Source organism: Rattus norvegicus, chromosome 16 (genome assembly GCF_021556685.1).
Source record: "Rattus norvegicus strain SHRSP/BbbUtx chromosome 16, alternate assembly SHRSP_T2T, whole genome shotgun sequence".
NCBI lineage: Eukaryota > Metazoa > Chordata > Mammalia > Rodentia > Muridae > Rattus > Rattus norvegicus.
Window position 1 is genome coordinate 33,468,273 of NC_141549.1, and position 23,233 is coordinate 33,491,505.

At 38.8% G+C, this 23,233-nt stretch overlaps 1 protein-coding gene; it reads left to right on the forward strand.

The window, feature by feature from the left end:
- Positions 1–23,233, forward strand: part of Erich1 (glutamate-rich 1) — a gene marked incomplete at its 5' end in the record, with an annotated part of 52,793,804 nt that overhangs the window by 2,597,713 nt on the left and 50,172,858 nt on the right.

Consider the following 23,233-nt stretch of genomic DNA (forward strand, 5'->3'; position numbering starts at 1 on the left):
ATTGGCATATAAAACACTGTATTCAATCTGATACTCCATCAACTTTCCTAGTCCATTTGTCCCTGTACACATCAAAAGATTAGAGTCTGATTCATAACGCTATAAATTATTTTGAAATTTCTTGAATTTCATATAAGAAGAAACATAACAATGTTGTTTTGTTTTCTTGATTGTCTTATTTAAATTGCCATTTTAAAATATTAATATTCATTTTTAATTATAAATGTTTACATATATATGATCATATATGGGTATGTACAAATGTGCACAGGTGTCCATGGAGACCACAGGCTCTGGATACCCTGGAACTAGAGCTACAGAATTTGGGAAAAAAAACTTGGATCCTCTTAAAGGAAATAAAGTGCTCTTAACCACTGAGCCATCTCCTATCTCTGTAGACCAGAATATAGTTTTTCATATCCACTCTTTTTTTTTTCTATTAACTTGAGTATTTCTTATATACATTTCGAGTGTTATTCCCTTTCCCGATTTCCAGGCAAACATCACCCTCCCCCCTCCCCTTCCTTATGGGTGTTCCGCTCCCCACCCTCCCCCCATTTCCGCCCTCCCCACAACACTCTAGTTCACTGGGGGTTCAGTCTTAGCAGGACCCAGGGTTTCCCCTTTCACTGGTGCTCTTACTAGGATATTCATTGCTACCTATGAGGTCAGAGTCCAGGGTCAGTCCATGTATAGTCTTTAGGTAGTGGCTTAGTCCCTGGAAGCTCTGGTTGCTTGGCATTGTTGTTCATATGGGGTCTCGAGCCCCTTCAAGCTCTTCCAGTTCTTTCTCTGATTCCTTCAACGGGGGTCCTATTCTCAGTTCAGTGGTTTGCTGCTGACATTCGCCTCTGTATTTGCTGTATTCTGGCTGTGTCTCTCAGGAGAGATCTACATCCGGCTCCTGTCGGTCTGCACTTCTTTGCTTCATCCATCTTGTCTAATTGGGTGGCTGTATATGTATGGGCCACATGTGGGGCAGGCTCTGAATGGGTGTTCCTTCAGTCTCTGTTTTAATCTTTGCCTAACGCTTCCCTGCCAAGGGTATTCTTGTTCCCCTTTTAAAGAAGGAGTAAAGAATTCACATTTTTATCATCCGTCTTGAGATTCATTTGTTCTAGGCATCTAGGGTAATTCAAGCATTTGGGCTAATAACCACTTATCAATGAGTGCATACCATGTATGTCTTTCTGTGATTGGGTTAGCTCACTTAGGATGATATTTTCCAGTTCCAGACATTTACCTACGAATTTCATAAAGTCATTGTTTTTGATAGCTGAGTAATATTCCATTGTGTAGATGTACCACATTTTCTGTATCCATTCCTCTGTTGAAGGGCATCTGGGTTCTTTCCAGCTTCTGCCTATTATAAATAAGGCTGCTATGAACATAGTGGAGCACGTGTCTTTTTTCTTTGTTGGGGCATCTTTTGGGTATATGCCCAAAGAAGTATAGCTGGATCCTAAGGCAGTTCAATTTCCAATTTTCTGAGGAACCTCCAGACTGATTTCCAGAATGGTTGTACCAGTCTGCAACCCCACCAACAATGGAGGAGTGTAGCTCTTTCTCCTCATCCTCGCCAGCATTTGCTGTCACCTGAGTTTTTATCTTAGCCATTCTCATTGGTGTGAGGTGAAATGTCAGGGTTGTTTTGATTGGCATTTCCCTTATGACTAAAGATGTTGAACATTTCTTTAGGTGTTTCTCAGCCATTCAGCATTCCTCAGCTGTGAATTGTTTGTTTAGCTCTGAAACCCATTTTTAATAGGGTAATTTGTCTCCCTGCAGTCTAACTTCTTGAGTTCTTTGTATATTTCGGATATAAGGCCTCTATCTGTTGTAGGATTGGTAAAGATCTTTTCCCAATCTGTTGGTTGCCGTTTGTCCTAACCACAGTGTCCTTTGCCTTACAGAGGCTTAGCAGGTTTATGAGATCCCATTTGTCGATTCTTGATCTTAGAGCATAAGCCATTGGTGTTCTGTTCAGGAAATTTTTTCCAGTGTCCATGTGTTCAAGATGCTTCCCTAGTTTTTCTTCTATTAGTTTGAGTGTGTCTGGTTTGATGTGGAGGTCCTTGATCCACTTGGACTTAAGCTTTGTACAGGGTGATAAGCATGGATCGATCTGCATTCTTCTACATGTTGACCTCCAGTTGAACCAGCACCATTTGCTGAAAATGCTATCTTTTTTCCATTGGATGGTTTTGGCTCCTTTGTCAAAAATCAAGTGACCATAAGTGTGTGGGTTCATTTCTGGGTCTTCAATTCTATTCCATTGGTCTATCTGTCTGTCTCTGTACCAATACCATGCAGTTTTTATCACTATTGCTCTGTAATACTGCTTGAGTTCAGGGATAGTGATTCCCCTTGAAGTCCTTTTATTGTTGAGGATAGTTTTAGCTATCCTGGGTTTTTTGTTATTCCAGATGAATTTGCAAACTATTCTGTCTAACTCTTTGAAGAATTGGATTGGTATTTTGATGGGGATTGCATTGAATCTGTAGATTGCTTTTGGTAAAATGGCCATTTTTACTATATTAATCCTGCCAATCCATGAGCATGGGAGATCTTTCCATCTTCTGAGGTCTTCTTCAATTTCCTTCTTCAGTGTCTTGAAGTTCTTATTGTACAGATCTTTTACTTCCTTTGTTAAAGTCACACCGAGGTACTTTATATTATTTGGGTCTATTATGAAGGGTGTCGTTTCCCTAATTTCTTTCTTGCTTGTTTTTCTTTTGTGTAGAGGAAGGCTACTGATTTATTTGAGTTAATTTTATACCCAGCCACTTTGCTGAAGTTGTTTAACAGCTTTAGTAGTTCTCTGGTGGAACTTTTGGGATCACTTAAGTATACTATAATATCATCTGCAAATAGCGATATTTTGACTTCTTCTTTTCCGATCTCTATCCCCTTGACCTCCTTTTGTTGTCTGATTGCTCTGGCTCGAACTTCAAGAACTATATTGAATAAGTAGGGAGCGAGTGGGCAGCCTTGTCTAGTCCCTGATTTTAGTGGGATTGCTTCAAGTTTCTCTCCATTTAGTTTAATGTTAGCAACTAGTTTGCTGTATATGGCTTTTACTATGTTTAGGTAAGGGCCTTGAATTCCTATTCTTTCCAGGACTTTTATCATGAAAGGGTGTTGAATTTTGTCAAATGCTTTCTCAGCATATAATGAAATGATCATGTGGTTTTGTTCTTTCAGTTTGTTTATATAATGGATCACGTTGATGGTTTTCCATATATTAAACCATCCCTGCATACCTGGAATGAAGACTACTTGATCATGGTGGATGATTGTTTTGATGTGCTCTTGGATTCGGTTTGCCAGAATTTTATTGAGTATTTTTGCGTCGATATCCATAAGGGAAATTGGTCTGAAGTTCTCTTTCTTTGTTGGGTCTTTGTGTGGTTTAGGTACAAGAGTAACTGTGGCTTCATATAAGGAATTCGGTAGTGCTCCATCTGTTTCAATTTTGTGGAATAGTTTGGATAGTATTGGTATGAGGTCTTCTATGAAGGTCTGATAGAATTCTGCACTAAACCCGTCTGGATCTGGCCTTTTTTCGTTGGGAGACCTTTAATGACTGCTTCCAATTCCTTAGGAGTTATGGGGTTGTTTAACTGGTTTATCTGTTTCTGATTAAACTTTGGTACCTGGTATCTGTCTAGGAAATTGTCCATTTCCTCCAGATTTTCAAATTTTGTTGAATATAGGCTTTTATAGTAAGATCTGATGATTTTTTTGAATTTCCTCTGAATCTGTAATTATGTCTCCCTTTTCATTTCTGATTTTGTTAATTTGGACGCACTCTCTGTGTCCTCTCGTTAGTCTGGCTAAGGGTTTATCTATCTTGTTGATTTTCTCAAACAATCAACTTTTGGTTCTGTTGATTCTTTCTATGGTCCTTTTTGTTTCTACTTTGTTGATTTCAGCTCTGAGTTTGATTATTTCCTGCCTTCTAATCCTCCTGGGTGCATTTGCTTCTTTTTGTTCTAGAGCTTTTAGGTGTGCTGTCAAGCTGGTGACATAGCTCTTTCCTGTTTCTTTCTGCAGGCACTCAGCACTATGAGTTTTCCTCTTAGCACAGCTTTCATTGTGTCCCATAAGTTTGGGTATGTTGTACCTTAATTTTCATTAAATTCTTTAAAATTTTTAATTTCTTTCTTTATTTCTTCCTTGACCAGTTTATCATTGAGTAGAGCATTGTTCAATTTCCACGTATATGTGGGCATTCTTCCCTCATTGTTACTGAAGACCAGTTTTAGGCCGTGGTGGTCCGATAGCACACATGGGATTATTTCTATCTTTCTGTACCTGTTGAGGCCCGTTTTTTGACCAATTATATGGTCAATTTTGGAGGAAGTACCATGAGGAGCTGAGAAGAAGGTATATCCTTTTGCTTTACGATAGAATGTTCTATAAATATCTGTTAAGTCCATTTGGCTCATGACTTCTCTTAGTCTGTCTACGTCTCTGTTTAATTTCTGTTTCCATGATCTGTCCATTGATGAGAGTGGGGTGTTGAAATCTCCCACTATTATTGTGTGAGGTGCAATGTGTGTTTTGAGCTTTAGTAAGGTTTCTTTTACTTATGTAGGTGCCTTTGTATTTGGGGCATAGATATTTAGGATTGAGAGTTCATCTTGGTGGATTTTTCCTTTGATGAATATGAAGTGTCCTTCCTTATCTTTTTTGATGACCTTTAGTTGAAAATTGATTTTATTTGATATTAGAATGGCTACTCCAACTTGCTTCTTCCGACCATTTGCTTAGAAAGTTGTTTTCCAGCTTTTCACTCTGAGGTAGTGTCTGTCTTTGTCTCTGAGGTGTGTTTCCTGTAGGCAGCAGAATGCAGGGTCCTCGTTGCGTATCCAGTTTGTTAATCTATGTCTTTTTATTGGGGAGTTGAGGCCATTGATGTTGAGAGATATTACGGAATAGTGATTATTGCTTCCTGTTATAATCATATTTGAATGTGAGGTTATGTTTTTGTGCTTTTCTTCTCTTTGTTTTATTGCCAAGACGATTAGTTTCTTGCTTTTTCTAGGGTATAGCTTGCCTCCTTATGTTGGGCTTTACCATTTATTATCCTTTGTAGTGCTGGATTTGTAGAAAGATATTGTGTAAATTTGGTTTTGTCATGGAATATCTTGGTTTCTCCATCTATATTAATTGAGAATTTTGCAGGATACAGTAACCTTTGCTAGCATTTGTGTTCTCTTAGGGTCTGTATGACTTCTGTCCAGGATCTTCTGGCCTTCATAGTTTCTGGCGAAAAGTCTGGTGTGATTCTGATAGGTCTTCCTTTATATGTTACTTGACCTTTTTCCCTTACTGCTTTTAATATTCTTTCTTTATTTTGTGCATTTGGTGTTTTGACTATTATGTGACGGGAGGTGTTTCTTTTCTGGTCCAATCTATTTGGAGTTCTGTAGGCTTCTTGTATGCCTACGGGTATCTATTTTTTTAGGTTAGGGAAGTTTTCTTCTATGATTTTGTTGAAGATATTTACTGGTCCTTTGAGCTGGGAGTCTTCACTCTCTTCTATACCTATTATCCTTAGGTTTGTTCTTCTCATTGAGTCCTGGATTTCCTGTATGTTTTGGACCAGTAGCTTTTTCCGCTTTACATTATCTTTGACAGTTGAGTCAATGATTTCTATGGAATCTTCTGATCCTGAGATTCTCTCTTCCATCTCTTGTATTCTGTTGGTGAAGCTTGTATCTACAGCTCCTTGTCTCTTCTTTTGGTTTTCTATATCCAGGGTTGTTTCCATGTGTTCTTTCTTGATTGCTTCTATTTCCATTTTTAATTCCTTCAACTGTTTGATTGTGTTTTCCTGGAAGTCTTTCAGGGATTTTTGTGACTCCTCTCTATGGGCTTCTACTTGTTTATTTATGATTTCCTGGAATTCTTTCAGGGATTTTTGTGCTTCCTCTCTGTAGGCTTCTACTTGTTCTCTAAGGGAGTTCTTCACGTCTTTCTTGAAGTCCTCCAGCATCATGATCAAATATGATTTTGAAACTAGATCTTGCTTTTCTGGTGTGTTTGGATATTCTGTGTTTGTTTTGGTGGGAGAATTGGGCTCCGATGATGCCATGTAGTCTTGGTTTCTGTTGCTTGGTTTCCTGCGCTTGCCTCTCGCCATCAGATTATCTCTAGTGTTACTTTGTTCTGTTACTTCTGACAGTGGCTAGACTGTCCTATAAGCCTGTGTGTCAAGAGTGCTGTAGACCTGTTTTCCTGTTTTCTTTCGGCCAATTATAGGGACAGAGTGTTCTGCTTTCAGGCGTGTAGTTTTTCCTCTCTACAGGTCTTCAGCTGTTCCTGTGGGCCTGTTTCCTGAGTTCACTAGGCAGGTCGCTTGGAGTAGGAAGGTTTGTCTTACCTGTGGTCCAGAGGCTCAAGTTTGCTCGTGGGGTGTTGCTTATGAGCTCTCCGTGGATGCAGCAACCAGGAAGATCTGCACCACCCTTTCCGGGAGCTTCTGTGCACCAGGGTTCCATATGGCGTTTGGTGTTTTCCTCTGGAATCAGTAATGTGGGCAGAGTATAGTCTCTTCTGGTTTCCCAGGCATGTCTGCCTCTCTGAAGGTTTAGCTCTCCCTCCCCTGGGATTTGGGTGCAGAGAACTGTTTATCTGGTCGGTCCCTTCAGGTTCTGGTGGTGTCTCAGACACAGGAGACCTGCTGCTGCTGTGCCCTTATCCAAGAGAACCCAGAGTCCCTATATAGTTTCCTCTTGGGCCAGGGATGTGGGCAGGGGTGGGCAGTGTTGGTGGTCTCTTCCGCTCTGCAGTCTCAGGAGGGCCCACCTGTACAGGCGGTGAGCTCTCTCTCCCACAGGGTTTGGGAGCAGAGAGCTGCTGCGGGCAGGGATCCGTGGGTTTGGGAATCCCGCTAAAAACCGGAAGTGTCCGTCATAGTGGAATTTTGCCTCTGTGTGTCCTGAGTTCACCAGGCAGGTCGCTTGGAGCAGGAAGGTTTGTTTTACCTGTGGTCCCGAGGCTCAAGTTTGCTCGTGGGGTGCTGCCTCTGAGCTCTCCGCGGGGGCAGCAACCAGGAAGATCCCTGTATTTCTTTTATAACTATGAATGTTCAGATCTCATATTTAGGTGCTTAAAATGGTTTAAGTTGATTTTTGCATATGGTCTGAAATAGAAATAAAATTTATTATTAGATGATATACTAACAATTACATAAATGTTTACTATCATTATTAAAGAATGTCTTCCTCCTGTCTTCTGTTCTTGCTGTATTATTGAACATATTGTTTTGTAACCATTTGTTTATTTTTGAGCTACATTCACATTATAAAGGTCTACTTACCTGAGTGTGTGTGTGTGTGTGTGTGTGTGTGTGTGTGTGTGTGTGTGTGCGTGTGTGTGTCCATTACATTTTGACCTTATCACTACATCTTTTAACGTGTTTAGGTCAAATATTGTGATAACTCTATCTTAATTTTTGTTTGGGATTACTTAGGCTATTGATAGGGTTTTTTTTCCAACTTTCATTACTATTTTTCCTTTGGAACCATGTATAAGATTATGTTAATTCAGTGAAAAATTACATGGAAATTTTGATAGGAATAACAACCATGAACATCACTTGGGTTACTATGGGGACTTTCCACTGTTATCAGGTCCTTTAGTTCATAGGCAAGGAATGCATTGTTACTAATTTGTGTTTCAGTGTTTTTGATCAGGGTTACATTTTCTGCATACAAAAATTTCATGTCCTTGTACTTGTCCCAACAAACATTTATAGCTATTATTGATGTGATTGGTGGTTTTATATAGTTTGATATGAACTGCACTCTATTTTTTTTATTAGATGCATTAGTTTGTAGATGAAGTCAAAGTTTTGTAATGTACAGGCATCACATGGCTTAACTCCATCTTTTGCAGTGTGCATGCCTTTTCTTTTTCTGTTCCACATGCTCTGGCAAGAATTTCTAGTACCGTTTGATCAGAGGTTTCAAGTGTCCACATCTGCGTTTTTTGACCTACATGGTTAAGCTTTCAACATTTGAACATTAGCAATCCTCTCAGGTGAGATAGCTCCACATGCAGAACCAGGTCCTGCCAAAATGACAAGTTAGATGCCTCAGCTCCATATGGTAGAAAGCAAGACATGATTTTCAATCTGTCCTCTAAACTCCACACAAAAACTGTAGCATCCTCCCCACCCATAAATAAATAAATAAATAAATAAATAAATAAATAAATAAATAAAATAGTCAAATATTTTTAAAGGAATGATTTCTACAATACCTTATCAAAATGCATGTCAACAGTGCCTAAGTTGTTGAGATTTTTCATGTAGTAACGAAAAGTTTTGTCAAAAAATTTTTCTATATGTGCTTAGGCTTGCATAATCTTGTCTGTTCTCTCCTTCAGTACAGCAAAATGTCATGTCACATTTGTTTGTCTTCTGAAGTTCAAAATACATGCAACCAATGGTCAAATGTTTGCATATTTTTATTTCATTGGATAAATGAAATTTCAGTACACTATCATTTCATTATATAATGTTTACTCCAGCTTAGTCATTTTCCCCTGAAGTTTTGTATCTAAATATATGAGAAACATTGACCTATAATTTGTTTTAATTATAGTACTCATGCCTGCCACAGGTGTTAGGATAACTTGAACCATTATAAAATTATCTGGAATGATTATTTTACTTATTTGGAAATATTTGAGAAAGGCCTCTATTTTTCCTTTAAATGCTTGATGGAATACATTTATGAAGACATTGTGCACTGGCCTATTTGAGACTAAAAAGTTTAATTTGTGAGTTAGTATTGTTCAGTATTAACCTGTTCAGAAGTTCTATTTCTTTGTGATTTTCTTTTTGTAAGCTTGTGTTTTGAGGAGATTACACATCTACATCTTAGCTTCAGCTGTGATAGAATGTGACTAAGGCAGGAAAAGCAGGTAGAAGTCAGTAATAACAGAGAAATAGAAGTTCCAATCATTGCATGTTAGTGCAAATATTAGCAACACACAATATTCAACATGTTATAAAGAAGGAAGAGGAAAGACAATTTATATATACCCATGCATAGTTATTTTCTTGGTACGGTTTCTAAAAAGACTAGACATTACTCCAAAATGAATAAACAAGTATATGATCACCAAATCTACTAGTAAGCATTTTTTTAAAAGAGTTAGTTTGTACAATTGCTATCTGCACCTCTGTGTTCTTGCAGTAACATTCCACAAAAGCTGTAGTATCAAAATCACAAAAATTGTTAAATAACAGATAACCCACACTATATGAAATTTGGAATAAAAAAATTAAGTGCTAAGAAGTGGGACATTCCCAGTTTTGTTGCAACACAGATAAGCTAGTCAAGCATTTCTTATTAAAATAAGGTAGGCATAAAACAATCCAAACTTCACATAATTTCATCTATAGATAAACTAAAGCAGTCAAAATTACAGGGTCCCCAGGAAGGTCGTTATCTAGGGGATATGTGGGAGGAAAAGTAGAGTTGTTACAGAATGGATTTTAGTTTAGAAAAGAAAGCTTCTAGAGAGAAACAATGGGAATATAATGAACATTACTGAGCTGGACATTTAGCCATGGTTGAATGATATTCTTCTCTGATACCCTGTTGTTGCCCTGTGTCACAGAGATCCTGGCACTTTAGATCAGCAAGACTGGGCTTGTCACTTGTTCATATAGTTTATAGATGGGGCAGATTCACAACCATACCATAAAAAGAAGCTCTCCAGCACTGCTCCAGATAGCTCATTCAATGCTGCAACTAGAAAGGGACAGGGTGAGTTCTCTAGATCTCAGGTATTTTGGCAGCTCATCAACACCCACAACAGTGGAGCACTCTCTATTTTTCTGCCCAGGCTAGATATGTAGCCTGCTCTCCTTAGTGCTGTATTCTGGCTAAAGACTCTGTGTTGATAGAACAGCAGAAGAAAGAGGCTTGGAACAAGACCAATGACTCAGTGCAATGAACATTTACAACATTAGAATATTTGTGAGTAAATGTGTGGACAAAAGGGTATAGTGACCCACTGTAACATCCTACAGTGTCCACGATGAGATTTTTTATTTCCTTTTTGGCAGAGTGGTAGAAAGGACAGAAAGCAGGTACAAAGGGTTGGAGGATGAGTGGGATAAGAATTCATGATAAAAATTTCACAAAGAATTAATAAAAGTTAAATTAAAGATGGAGTTAGGCTGTCCCACAGCCCTCCATACCTAAACCCTACCCCAAAAGAGCTGGTCTCCAGGGGTGCTCTCACTCCTAAGATCGCAGGCTCACAGGGCAATAGGAGGGACAAGCTCTGGTCAGAGCCAGCAAGACCAACTAACACCAGAGATAACCAGATAGTGAGAGGCAAAGGAAAGACACTAAGGAACAGAAACCAAGGCTATTTGGTATCATTAGAACCCAGTCCTCTCACCACAGCAAATCGTGGATATCCCAACACACCAAAAAAGCAAGATTTAGATTTAAAATAATGTCTCATGATGATGATAGAGGACTTTAAGAAGGACTTAAATTACTCTCTTAAAGAAATACAGGAGAATACAAGCAAATAAGTAGAAGCCCTTAAAGAGCAAACACTGAAATCACTTAAAGAATTAAAGGAAAACACAACCAAATAGGTCAAGGAATTGAACAAAACCATCCAGGATCTAAAAATGGAACAGAAACAATAAAAAAGTACAAAGGGATGTAGGATGATGTCAACAAAGGAAGACAACCCTGGAGATAAAAAACCTAGGAAAGAGATCAGGAATCATACATGTAAGCATCAGCAACAAAATACAAGACATAGAAGAAAGAATGTCAGGGGCAAAAGATATCATAGAAAACATTGACACAATAGACAAAAAATGCAAAATGCAAAAAGCTCCTAACAAAAAACATCTAGGAAATCAAAGACAAAATGAGAAGATCAAACCCAAAACTTCCCTAACGTAAAGAAAGAGATGCTCAAAAACATACAAGAAGCCTACAGAACTCCAAATAGATTGTACCGGAAAAGAAATTTCCCCTGTCACATAATAGTCAAAACACCAAATGCTCAAAACAAAGAAAGAATATTAAAAGCAATAAGAGAAAATGGTCAAGTAAAATATAGAGGCAGATCTATCAGAATTACACTAGAATTCACAACAAAGACTATGAAAGCCAGAATATTCTGGGCAGATGTCATACAGACCCTAAGCGAACACAAATGCCAGCCCAAGTTATTGTATCCAGCAAAAACCCGCAATTAACATAGATGGGAAACCAAGATCTTTCACGACAAAACCACCTTTACACAATACCTTTCTATAACCAGCCCTACAAACGAAAATAGATTGAAAACTCCAACATGAGGAGGGAAACTACACCCTAGAAAAAGCAAGAAAGTAATCTTTTGATAAACTCAAGATACCCACACAAACATAAATCTAACTCTTATAACAAAAATAACAGGAAACAACAATCACCACTCTTTAATATCTCTTAACATCAATGGACTCAAACCCCAATAGAGAGACATAAGTATCTGGATATACAAACAGAACACAGCTTTTTACTGCACATGTAAACAGGACCCAGCATGTTGCTGCACACAGGTAACACACCTCAGTGACAGGGACAGATACTACCTCAGAGGAAAAGCCTGAAAAAAAAGGTTTCTCAAAGAAATGGTCACAAGAAACAAGCTGGAGTTAACATTTCAATATCCAATAAAATAGACTTTCAACCAAAAAACATCAAGTGTGATGAGGAAAGACACTTCATAGTCATAAAAAAAAAAAACAAAAAACAAAAAACTACCAAGATGAACTTAGAAGTCTGAGCATGTATGTACCAAATGCAAGGGCAACCACAGTTATAAAAGAAACTTTACTAAAGTTTAAACAAATCATTGCATCACACACAATAATAGTGGGAGACATCAGCACCCCAACTCATCAATGGATAGGTCATGGAAACAGAAACTAAATAGAGAAACATCAAAGTAAAAAAGTTCTAAACCAAATGGATTTAACAGATATCGATAGAACATTTCACCCTCATAAAAAAAAAAAAAAAAAAACTTTCTTCACAGCACCTCATAGTGTCTTCTCCAAAATTGACCATATATATAATCAGTCAAAAACCAGGCCTTAACTAATACAAGAAGATTGAAATAATCCCACACATCCTATCATATCACCATGGCTTAAGGTTGGTCTTAAATAACAACAAAAACAACAGAAAGTGCTCATTCAAATGGAAGTAAAATCAGGCTCTACTCAATGACAACTTGGTCAAGGAAGAAATGAAAGAAATTAAACGTGTTTTTGAATTTAATGAAAATTAAGGCATGACATACCCAAACTTATTGGAAACAATGAAAGCAGTGCTAAGAGGAAAATTCATAATACTGTGTGCCTTAATAAAGAGATCCTACACTAGCAACTTAAGAGAACATCTAAAGCTCTAGAACAAAATAAACAAACACACCAAAGAGGTATAGATGGCAGGAAGTAATCAAAATTGGGGTTGAAATCAATCAAGTAGAAACAAAGAGAACTGTACAAAGAATAAACAAAACAAAGAGCTGTTACTTTGTGAAAATCAACAAGATAGATAAACCCTTAACCTGACTAACCAGAGGGCAAAGAGAGAGTATCCAAATTTAAAAAAATCAGAAATAACATAACAATAGAATCAGAGGAAATCAACCAACAGATCCTACTACACAGCCTATATTCAACAAAACTGGAAAATCTGGAGGAAATGGACAATTTTCTAGACAAATACCAGGTACCAAAGTTAAATCAGGAACAGATAAACAATATAAACTATTCACAGCAGTTATTAAAAGTCTCCCAGCAAAAAGAGCCCAGGACCAGAAGGGTTTAGTGGAGAATTCTATCAAATCTTCATAGAAGACCTCATACCAATAGTGTGCAAACTATTGCACAAAACAGAAACAGATGGAGGACTACCAAATTCCTTCTATGAAGCCATAATAATACTTATATATAAATCACACAAAGACCCAACAAAGAAAGCGAACTTCAGAACAATTTCCCTTATGAATATTGACACAAAAATAGTCAATAAAATTCTTGCAAACCGAATCCAAGAACACATCAAAAAGATCATCCATCATGATCAAGTAGGCTTCATTCTAGGTATGCAAGGATGGTTTAATATATGGAAAACCATCAACGTAATCCACTATATAAACAAACTGAAAGGTAAAAACCACATGATCATTTCATTAGATGCTGAGAAAGCATTTGACAAAATTCAACACCCCTTCATGATAAAAGTCTGAAAAGAGCAGGAATTCAAGGCCCATACCAACACATAGTAAAAACCATATATAGCAAACCAGTAGCTAACATTAAACTAAATGGAGAGAAACTTGAAGCAATCCCACTAAAACAGGCACTAGACAAGGCTGCCCACTCTCTTCCTACTTATTCAATATAGTTCTAGAAGTCCTAGCCAAAATAATCAGACAACAAAAGGAGGTCAAAGGGATAAAAATTGGAAAGGAAGAAGTCAAAATATCAGTATTTTCAGATGATATGATAGTATACTTAAGTAACCTCAAAAGTTCCACCACAGAACTACTAAGACTGATAAAAAACTTCAGCAAAGTGACAAAGTGTATAATAAGACTTCAAGTCTCTGAAGAAAGAAATTCAAGAAGATCTCAGAAGATGGAAAGATTTCCTATGCTCATGATTGGCAGGATTAATACAGTAAATCTGGCCATTTTACTGAAAGCAATCTACAGATTCAAGGCAATCCCCATCAAAATTCCAATCCAATTCTTCATAGAGTTAGACAGAAGAATTTGCAAATTCATCTGGAATAACAAAAAATCCAGGATAGCTAAAACTATCCTCAACAATCAAAGGACTTCCAGGGAATCACTATCCCTGAATTCAAGCAATATTACAGAGCAATAGTGATAAAAACTGTATGGTATTGGTACAGAGACAGGCAGATAGACCAGTGGAATAAAATTGAAGACCCAGAAATGAACCCACACACCTATGGTCACTTGATTTTTGACAAAGGAGCCAAAACCATCAAATGGAAAAAAGATAGCATTTTCAGCAAATGGTGCTGGTTCAACTGGAGGTCAACATGTAGAAGAATGCAGATTGATCCATGCTTATCACCCTGTACAAAGCTTAAGTCCAGTTGGAACAAGAACTTCTACATCAAATCAGACACACTCAAACTAATAAAAGAAAAAGTGGGGAAGAATCTCAAACACATGGGCACTATGGAAAATTTCCTGAACAGAACACCAATGGATTATGCTCGAAGATCAAAAATTGACAAATGGGACCTCATAAAACTACAAAGCTTCTGTAAGGCAAAGGACACTGTCATTAGGACAAAACAGCAACCAACAGATGGGAAAAGATCTTTACCAATTCTACATCTGATGGAGGGCTCATCTCCAAAATGTACAAAGAACTCATGAAGTTAGACTCCAGAGAGCCAAATAACCCTAGTAAAAAATGTGTTACAGAGCTAAACAAAGAATTCACAGCTGAGGAATACTGAATGGCTGAGAAGCACCTAAGGAAATGTTCAACACCCTTAGTCATCAGGGAAATGCAAGTCAAAACAGCCCTGAGATTCCACCTCACACCAGTCAGAATGGCTAAGATCAAAAACTCAGGCGACAACAGATGCTGGCGAGAATGTGGAGAAAGAGGAACACTCCTCCATTGTTGCAAACTGGTTCAACCTCTCTGGAAATCAGTCTGTAATTTCCTCAGAACAGAGATGAGATTAGCTGAAAGTCAGAACAAACTGGAAGGAGAATCTGTAGAGACCATTTCTAGAGTTTGGGCAAGTTCCTGGTTGGTGGATGGGGCCACACACACTTCTTAAAAATTCAACCCCAATTTTTTCCTGTATAAAATAAATACAGGGACAAGGAGTAGAACAGAGATTGAAGGAAAGCCCATCCAGAGACTGCCGCACCTGTGGATGCATTCTATATGCAACCACCAAACCCAGTCACTATTGCTGATGTCAAGAAATACTTATAGGAGCCTGATATGGATGTCTCTTGAGAGGTTCTGCCAGAGTCTTATTGATAAAGATGAGGATGCTTGCACCTAACCATCAGACTGAGCAAGGGGACCCCAATGAAGGACTAGACCACCACCAAAGTCTACACATGGAGGGACCCAGGGCTCCAGCAGCATATGTAGCAGAGGATGGCGTTGTCTGGTATCAATAGAAGGAGAAACCCTTTGTTCTGTGAAGGTTTGATACTTCAGTGTAGGGTAATGCCAGGGCAGTGAGGTGATAGTGGATGTGGGGAGGGGGAACATCTTCAGAAGGAGGGAGAAGGGGAGTAGGAGAGTGTGGAACCAGGAAAATGGATAGCATTTGAAATGTAAATACATAAAATATTCATTAAGAAAAAATTTGTTAAATAGGAAATATTCATATGTATAAGATGAATAACTTTAAATCTTCTAATGTTTTCCACTTTTAAACTGTTCATTCAGACACCTAATATTGAGTCGTGTTCTTTTTTCTTCTTACTAAATACAATTTAAGAACCCAGTAGTGGGGTCCTGAGGCATTCCAAGAGATCTGCTGCACTCAGCGCATTTAGTAAGAACCCTCCTGAAGTCATATGGCTGCTGCTAGGAGCATTCCCCCAAACCACTGCCCATCAAATTCACCTCCCCTTCCATCTGGTCCTTTCTGCTGGGACAAACTGCTAGCTAGTCTGCTTTCAGAAGACACCATATCCTGAGACATCCCAGACAATCCGTTGCACTTAGAGCATCTGACAATACAACCTGAGACACCAGGCAGTCCACTGAACTCACAGCATCTGACAACACAGCCTGAAGGCATCCCAGGAGATCTGCTGCACACCAGGCAACTGGGAAACCAATACCACAGTCTGAAGACCACCGAGAGGCTCTGTGGCATGGAAGGCAACTGACCCGACAGACCAAAAGCCTTTCTGGAGTTCTGCTGCATACAGGGAAACAGAACTACATTTCATAGGCCCACCTGGAGAACAGCTTCACACAGGACAACAGCTCTGAAGAACCAACAGTCTGAAGGCCTCCCAGGAGATCTAATGCTGGCAGGGCAACAGATCAGCAACTTCTATGTCCCTCTGAAAACCCCACAGTCAGAAGCCACCACAGGAGGTCTGCTGCAGCCAGGGCTGCAGGCCTACCAGGAGACCTGGAGCAACCCAGGGAAAAAAAGAGGCAGATTCCAGACAGTCACCCAGATCAGTAAACACCCGGGATAAGAGAGGCAAACACAAAACTATAAACAACGGAAGCCAATATACATGGGCATCATAAGAACCCAATTCTCCCACCACAGCAAGCACTGAATACACCAAGACACCCGAAAATCAGGAAGCTGACTTAAAATCTTGTCTCAGGAAGATGCTAGAGTTATTTAAAGAGGATATAAAGAACTCACTGAAAGAAATACAGAAAAACACAGGTAAACAGGTGGAAGCCCTTAAAGAGAAAACAAATAAGTCCCTTAAAGATATGCAGGCAAATACAATCAACAGGTGAAGGTATTGAATAAAGCAGTCTAAAACCTGAAAGTGGAAGTCGAAACGATAAAGGAAACCCAGATGGAAGCAAACCTGGCAAAGGAAAACCTAAGAAAGAGGTCAGGAATTATGGTGTTCAGTATCAGCAGCAGAGTACAAGAGATTGAAGACAGGTGTATTTCTTGGTCTTCAGTTCTATTCCACTGATCTACCTACCTGTCACTGTACCAATACCATGCATTGCTTGAGGTCAGGGATGGGGATTCCAACAGAAGTTCTTTTATTGTTGAGAATAGTTTCCCCTTACCTGGGGTTTTTCGTTAATCCAAGTGAATTTGCAAATTGCTCTTTTTAACTCTATGAATAATTGAATGAGAATTTTGATAGGAAGTGCAGACTAAGGACTAAACCACCAACCAAAGAATGTGTGTGTGTGTGTGTGTGTGTGTGTGTATGAAAGTATGTATGTATATATATGAAAGTATATATATATATGTATGTATGCATGTATATATACATGGAAGGACCTTTGGCTCCAGCCACATTTATAGCAGAGGATATCATTGCCTGGCATCAACAGGAGGAGAAGCCCTTGGTCCTGTGAAGGTTCAATTTCCCCAGTGTAGGGGAATGCCATGGTAGTGAGGTGGAAGTGGGTGGATGGGAGGGGGGCACCCTCATAGAAGTAGGGAGAGAGGATGGGAGAGGAAAATTCCAGAGGGAAACCAGGAAATGGTTGAATATTTGAAATGTACATTTGAAATATAAATACATAAAATATTCAATAAAAACATTTTAAAAAGAGAAGAGAGACTCTCAAGTGTAGAAGATGCCATAGAAGACATTGACACAACTGTCAAAAAATCCAAAATATAAAAAACTTCTAACCCAAAATATCCGGGATATCTGGAATACAATGAGAAGGCCAAATCTAACAATAATTAGAATACAGGAGAATGAAGTTTCCCAGCTCAAAGGACCTGAAAACCCCTTCAACAAAATCATAGAAAAAAAACTTCCCCATCCTAAAGAAAGAGATGGCCATAAATATACAAGAATTCTATAGATCATCAAATAAATGGGACCAGAAAAGAAAACCCTCTTGTCACATGATAATCAAAACCCTATATGTACAAAGCAAAGAAAAACTATTAAAAGATGCAAGGAAAAGGGGCCAAGTAACATACAAAGGTAGACCTATCAGAATTACACAGGAATTCTCAGCAGAGATATTAAAAGCCAGAAAAACCTGGTTAGAGGTCATACAGACTCTAGGAGAACACAAATGCCAGCCCAGGCTACTACACCCAGCAAAACTCTCAATCAACATGAAAGAGGAAACAAAAATATTCTAGGACAAAACCAAATTCAAAGAGTATCTATCTACCAATCCAGCCCTACAGAGACTCCTAGGCGGAAATCTCCAATAAAAGGAAGGTGTCTACGCCAGAGAGAAGACAAGATATTCAGCATCTCACAACAAAGCCAAAGAAGAGAACCACAAGCACATAAAGCCACCTGCAAAAACAAATATAACAGGAATCAATAGTCATCTGTCTTTAATATCTCTCAATATTAATGGATTCAACTCACCTATAAAAAGTCATAAGCTAACTGACTGGAAACAAGATCTAGCATATTGCTGCATACAAGAAACACATCTCAACAAAGACAGACATCTCAGAGTAAAAGGATAGAAAAAGGTCTTCTAAACAAATGCTCCCAAGAAACAAGCTGGAGTTGCCATCCTACTATCCAATAAAATATACTTTCTACCAAAAGTTATCAAGTATGATGAAAAATGATACTTCATATGCATCAAATGGAAAATCCACCAAGAGAAATTCTCAGTTCTGAACATTTATACCTAAATGCAAGGGTACCCACATTCATAATAGAAACTCTACTAAAGTGGTCGACTTCAAGACCCCATTCCCACCAATGGATAGGTCGTTGAAACAAAAAATAGAGACACAGTGAAACTAATAGAGGTTGTGAACCAAATGTGTTTAACATATCTACAGAACATTTCACTCTAAAACAAAACAATACACATTCTTCTCAGCACCACATGGCACCTTCTCCAAAATCTACCATAAAATTGGTCACAAAACAGGCCTCAGCAGATACAAGAAGATTGAAATAATCCCATGCATCCTATCAGATCACTGTGGCCTAAGGCTCATCTTCAATAACAGCAAAAGCAACAAAACCCACATATGTGTAGAAACTGACCAACTCTCTGCTCAATGATAGCTTGGCCAGGGAAAAAATTAAGAAAGAAATTAAAGACTTCCTGGAATTTAATAAAAAAAATGTTGACACATTACACCTAAACTTATGGGACATTATTAAGCAGCAAAAAGAGGAAAATTCGTAGTACTAAGTGCCCTGGTAAAGAAACTTGAAAGATCTTACACTAGCTACTTAATAGCACACTGAGAGCTCTAGAGCAAAAAGAAGCAAACACACCCAATAGAAGTAGAAGGCAGGAAATAGTCAAACTCCGGGCAGAAATCCACCAAATAAAAACAAAGAGAACAGTACAAAGAATCAATGAAATCAAAAGCTGGTTCTTTAAGAGAAACAACAAGATATGTAAACACCTAGCCAAAAAACCCAAAGATCCAGGGGGCAATATCCAAATTGACAAAATCAGAAATGAAAAGGGATACATAACAACTGATATGGAGGAAAACTCATCAGATCCTACTAAAAAGGCTTATACTCGACAAAACTGGAAAATCTAGATGAAATGGACAGTTTTCACAATAGATACCATGTGCCAAAGTTAAATCGAGAGCAGGTAAGCTATCTGAACAGGGCCATGTCCCATAAAGAAATAGAAGTCATTAAAAACCTCCCAACCAAAAAAGGACCAGGGACAGATGAATTTAGTGCAGAATTCTTCACCAAACCTTCAAAGAAGACTATTCTATAAAATAGAAACAGAAAGAACACTGTATACTTCATTCTATGAAGGCACAACTACTCTAATACCTAAAGCATGCAAGGACCCAACCAAAAAAGAGAAATTCAGACCAACTGTGCTTTTGAATATCAATGCAACAATACTCAATATATTTCTTGCAAACCAAATCCAGAACACATCAAAACCATCATTCACCACAATCAAGTAGGCTTCATCTCAGGGATGTAAGTTTGATTCAATATAAGAAAACCATTAACATAATCCACTACACAAACAAACTCAAAAAAATCACATTATTATCTCCTTAGATGCAGAAAAAGCATTTGACAGAATAGAACACTTCTTTATGTTACAAGTACTGGAGAGATCAGGTATTCAAGACCCATGCCTAAACATAATAAAAGCAATTTACTGCAAACCAACAGCCAATATCAAATTCAATGGAGAGATACTTGAAGCAATACCACAAAAATTGAGGACAAGATAAGAGTGCCCACTGTCTCCCACATATATTCAATGTAGTACTCAAAGTGCTAGCTAGAACAAGACAACAAAAAGAAATCATGGGTTACAAATTAACAAAGAAGAAATAAAGGCATCACTATTTTCAGATGATGTGACAGTATACATAAGCAGCCTCAAATATTCTACCAGAGAACTTCTGCAGAGAATCGACCTCAGCAAAATGACTGGATATAAAATAAACTCAAATAAATCAGTAGCCTTCCTTTACACAAATGATAAACAGGGTGCGAAAGAAATTAGGGAAACAACTCCCTTCACAGTAGCCACAAATAATATAAAATATGTTGGGGCACTGCCCACCCCTGCCCACATCCCTGGCCCAAGAGGAAACTGTATAAGGCCTCTGGGTTCCCGTAGAGGAGGGCGCAAGAGCAGCAGGACCGCTGAGTCTGAGATACCGCCAGAACCTGAAGGGATCTACCAGATAAACAGTTCTCTGCACCCAAATCCCAGGGGAGGGAGAGCTAAACCTTCAGAGAGGCAGACACGCCTGGGAAACCAGAAGAGACTGCACTCTGAACACATCTCTGACTCCAGAGGAAAACACCAAATGCCATCTGGAACCCTGGTGCACGGAAGCTCCTGGAAAGGGCGGCACAGATCTTCCTGGTTGCTGCTGCCTCGGAGAGCTCATAAGCAATACCCCACGAGCAAACTTGAGCCTCGGGACCACAGGTAAGACTAACTTTTCTGCTGCAAGTGACCTACCTGGTGAACTCCAGACACAGGCCCACAGGAACAGCTGAAGACCTGTAGATAGGAAAAACTACACGCCCGAAAGCAGAACACTCTGTTCCCATAACTGGCTGAAAGAAAACAAGAAAACAGAACCAAAAGTTGGTTCTTTGAGAAAATCAACAAGATAGATAAACCCTTAGCCAGACTAATGAGAGGACACAGAGAGTGTCAAAATATCACTATTTGCAGATGATATGATAGTATATTTAAGTGATCCCAAAAGTTCCACCAGAGAACTACTAAAGCTGATAAACACCTTCAGCAAAGTGGCTGGGTATAAAATTAACTCAAATAAATCAGTAGCCTTCCTCTACACAAAAGAGAAACAAGCCGAGAAAGAAATTAGGGAAATGACACTCTTCATAATACACCCAAACAATATAAAGTACCTCAGTGTGACTTTAACCAAGCAAGTAAAAGATCTGTACAATAAGAACTTCAAGACTCTGAAGAAAGAAATTGAAGAAGACCTCAGAAGATGGAAAGATCTCCCATGCTCATGGATTGGCAGGATTAATATAGTAAAAATGGCCATTTTATCAAAAGCAATCTACAGATTCAATGCAATCCCCATCAAAATATCAATCCAATTCTTCAAAGAGTTAGACAGAACAATTTGCAAATTCATCTGGAATAACGAAAAACCCAGGATAGCTAAAACTATCCTCCACAATAAAAGGACTTCAGGGGGAATCACTATCCCTGAACTCAAGCAGTATTACAGAGCAATAGTGATAAAAACTGCATGGTATTGGTACAGAGACAGACAGATAGACCAATGGAACAGAATTGAAGACCCAGAAATTAACCCACACACCTATGGGCACTTGATTTTTGACAAAGGAGCCAAAACCATCAAATGGAAAAAATATAGCATTTTCAGCAAATGGTGCTGGTTCAAAAAGAGGTCAACATGTAGAAGAATGCAGATTGATTCATGCTTATCACCCTATACAAGGCTTAAGTCCAAGTGGATCAAGGACCTCCACATCAAACCAGACACACTCAAACTAATAGAAGAAAAACTAGGGCAGCATCTCGAACACATGGGCACTGGAAAAAATTTCCTGAACAAAACACCAATGGCTTATGCTCTAAGATCAAGAATCGACAAATGGGATCTCATAAAACCTCAAAGCTTCTGTAAGGCAAAGGACACTGTGGTTAGGACAAAACAGCAACCACCAGATTGGGAAAAGATCTTTACCAATCCTACAACAGATAGAGACCTTATAATATCCAAAATATACAAAGAACTCAAGAAGTTAGACCGCAGGGAGACAAATAACCCTATTAAAAATGGGGTTCAGAGCTAAACAAAGAATTCACAGCTGAGGAATGCGAAATGGCTTAGAAACACCTAAAGAAATGTTCAACATCTTTAGAGTCATAAGGGAAATGCAAATCAAAACAACCCTGAGATTTCACCTCACACCAGTGAGGATGGCTAAGATCAAAAACTCAGATGACAGCAGATGCTGGCAAGGATGTGGAGAAAGAGGAACACTCCACCATTGTTGGTGGGGTTGCAGACTGGTACAACAATTCTGGAAATCAGTCTGGAGGTTCCTCAGAAAATTGGACATTGAACTGCCTGAGGATCCAGCTATACCTCTCTCGGGCATATACCCAAAAGATGCCCCAACATATAAAAAAGACACGTGCTCCACTATGATCATAGCAGCCTTATTTATAATAGGCAGAAGCTGGAAAGAACCCAGATGCCCTTCAACAGAGGAATGGATACAGAAAATGTGGTACATCTACACAATGGAATATTACTCAGCTATCAAAAACAATGACTTTATGAAATTCGTAGGCAAATGGTTGGAACTGGAAAATATCATCCTGAGTGAGGTAACCCAATCACAGAAAAACACACATGGTATGCACTCATTGATAAGTGGCTATTAGCCCAAGTGCTTGAATTACCCTACATGCCTAGAACACATGAAACTCAAGATGGATGATCAAAATGAGAATGCTTCACTCCTTCTTTAAAAGGGGAATAAGAATACCCTTGGCAGGGAATAGAGAGGCAAAGATTAAAACAGAGACACAAGGAACACCCATTCAGAGCCTGCCCCACATGTGGCCCATACATATACAGCCACCCAATTAGACAAGATGGATAAAGCAAAGAAGTGCAGGCAGACAGGAGCCGGATGTAGATCTCTCCTGAGAGACACAGCCAGAATACACCAAATACAGAGGTGAATGCCAGCAGCAAATCACTGAACTGAAAACAGGAACCCTGTTGAAGGAATCAGAGAAAGAACTGGAAGAGCTTGAAGGGGCTTGAGACCCCATATGATCAACAATGCCAAGCAACCAGAGCTCAGGGACTAAGCCACTACCTAAAGACTATACATGGACTGACCCTGGACTCTGACCTCATAGGTAGCATTGAATATCCTAGTAAGATCACCAGTATAAGGGGAAACCCTGGATCCTGCTAAGACTGAACCCCCAGTGATCGTGATTATTGGG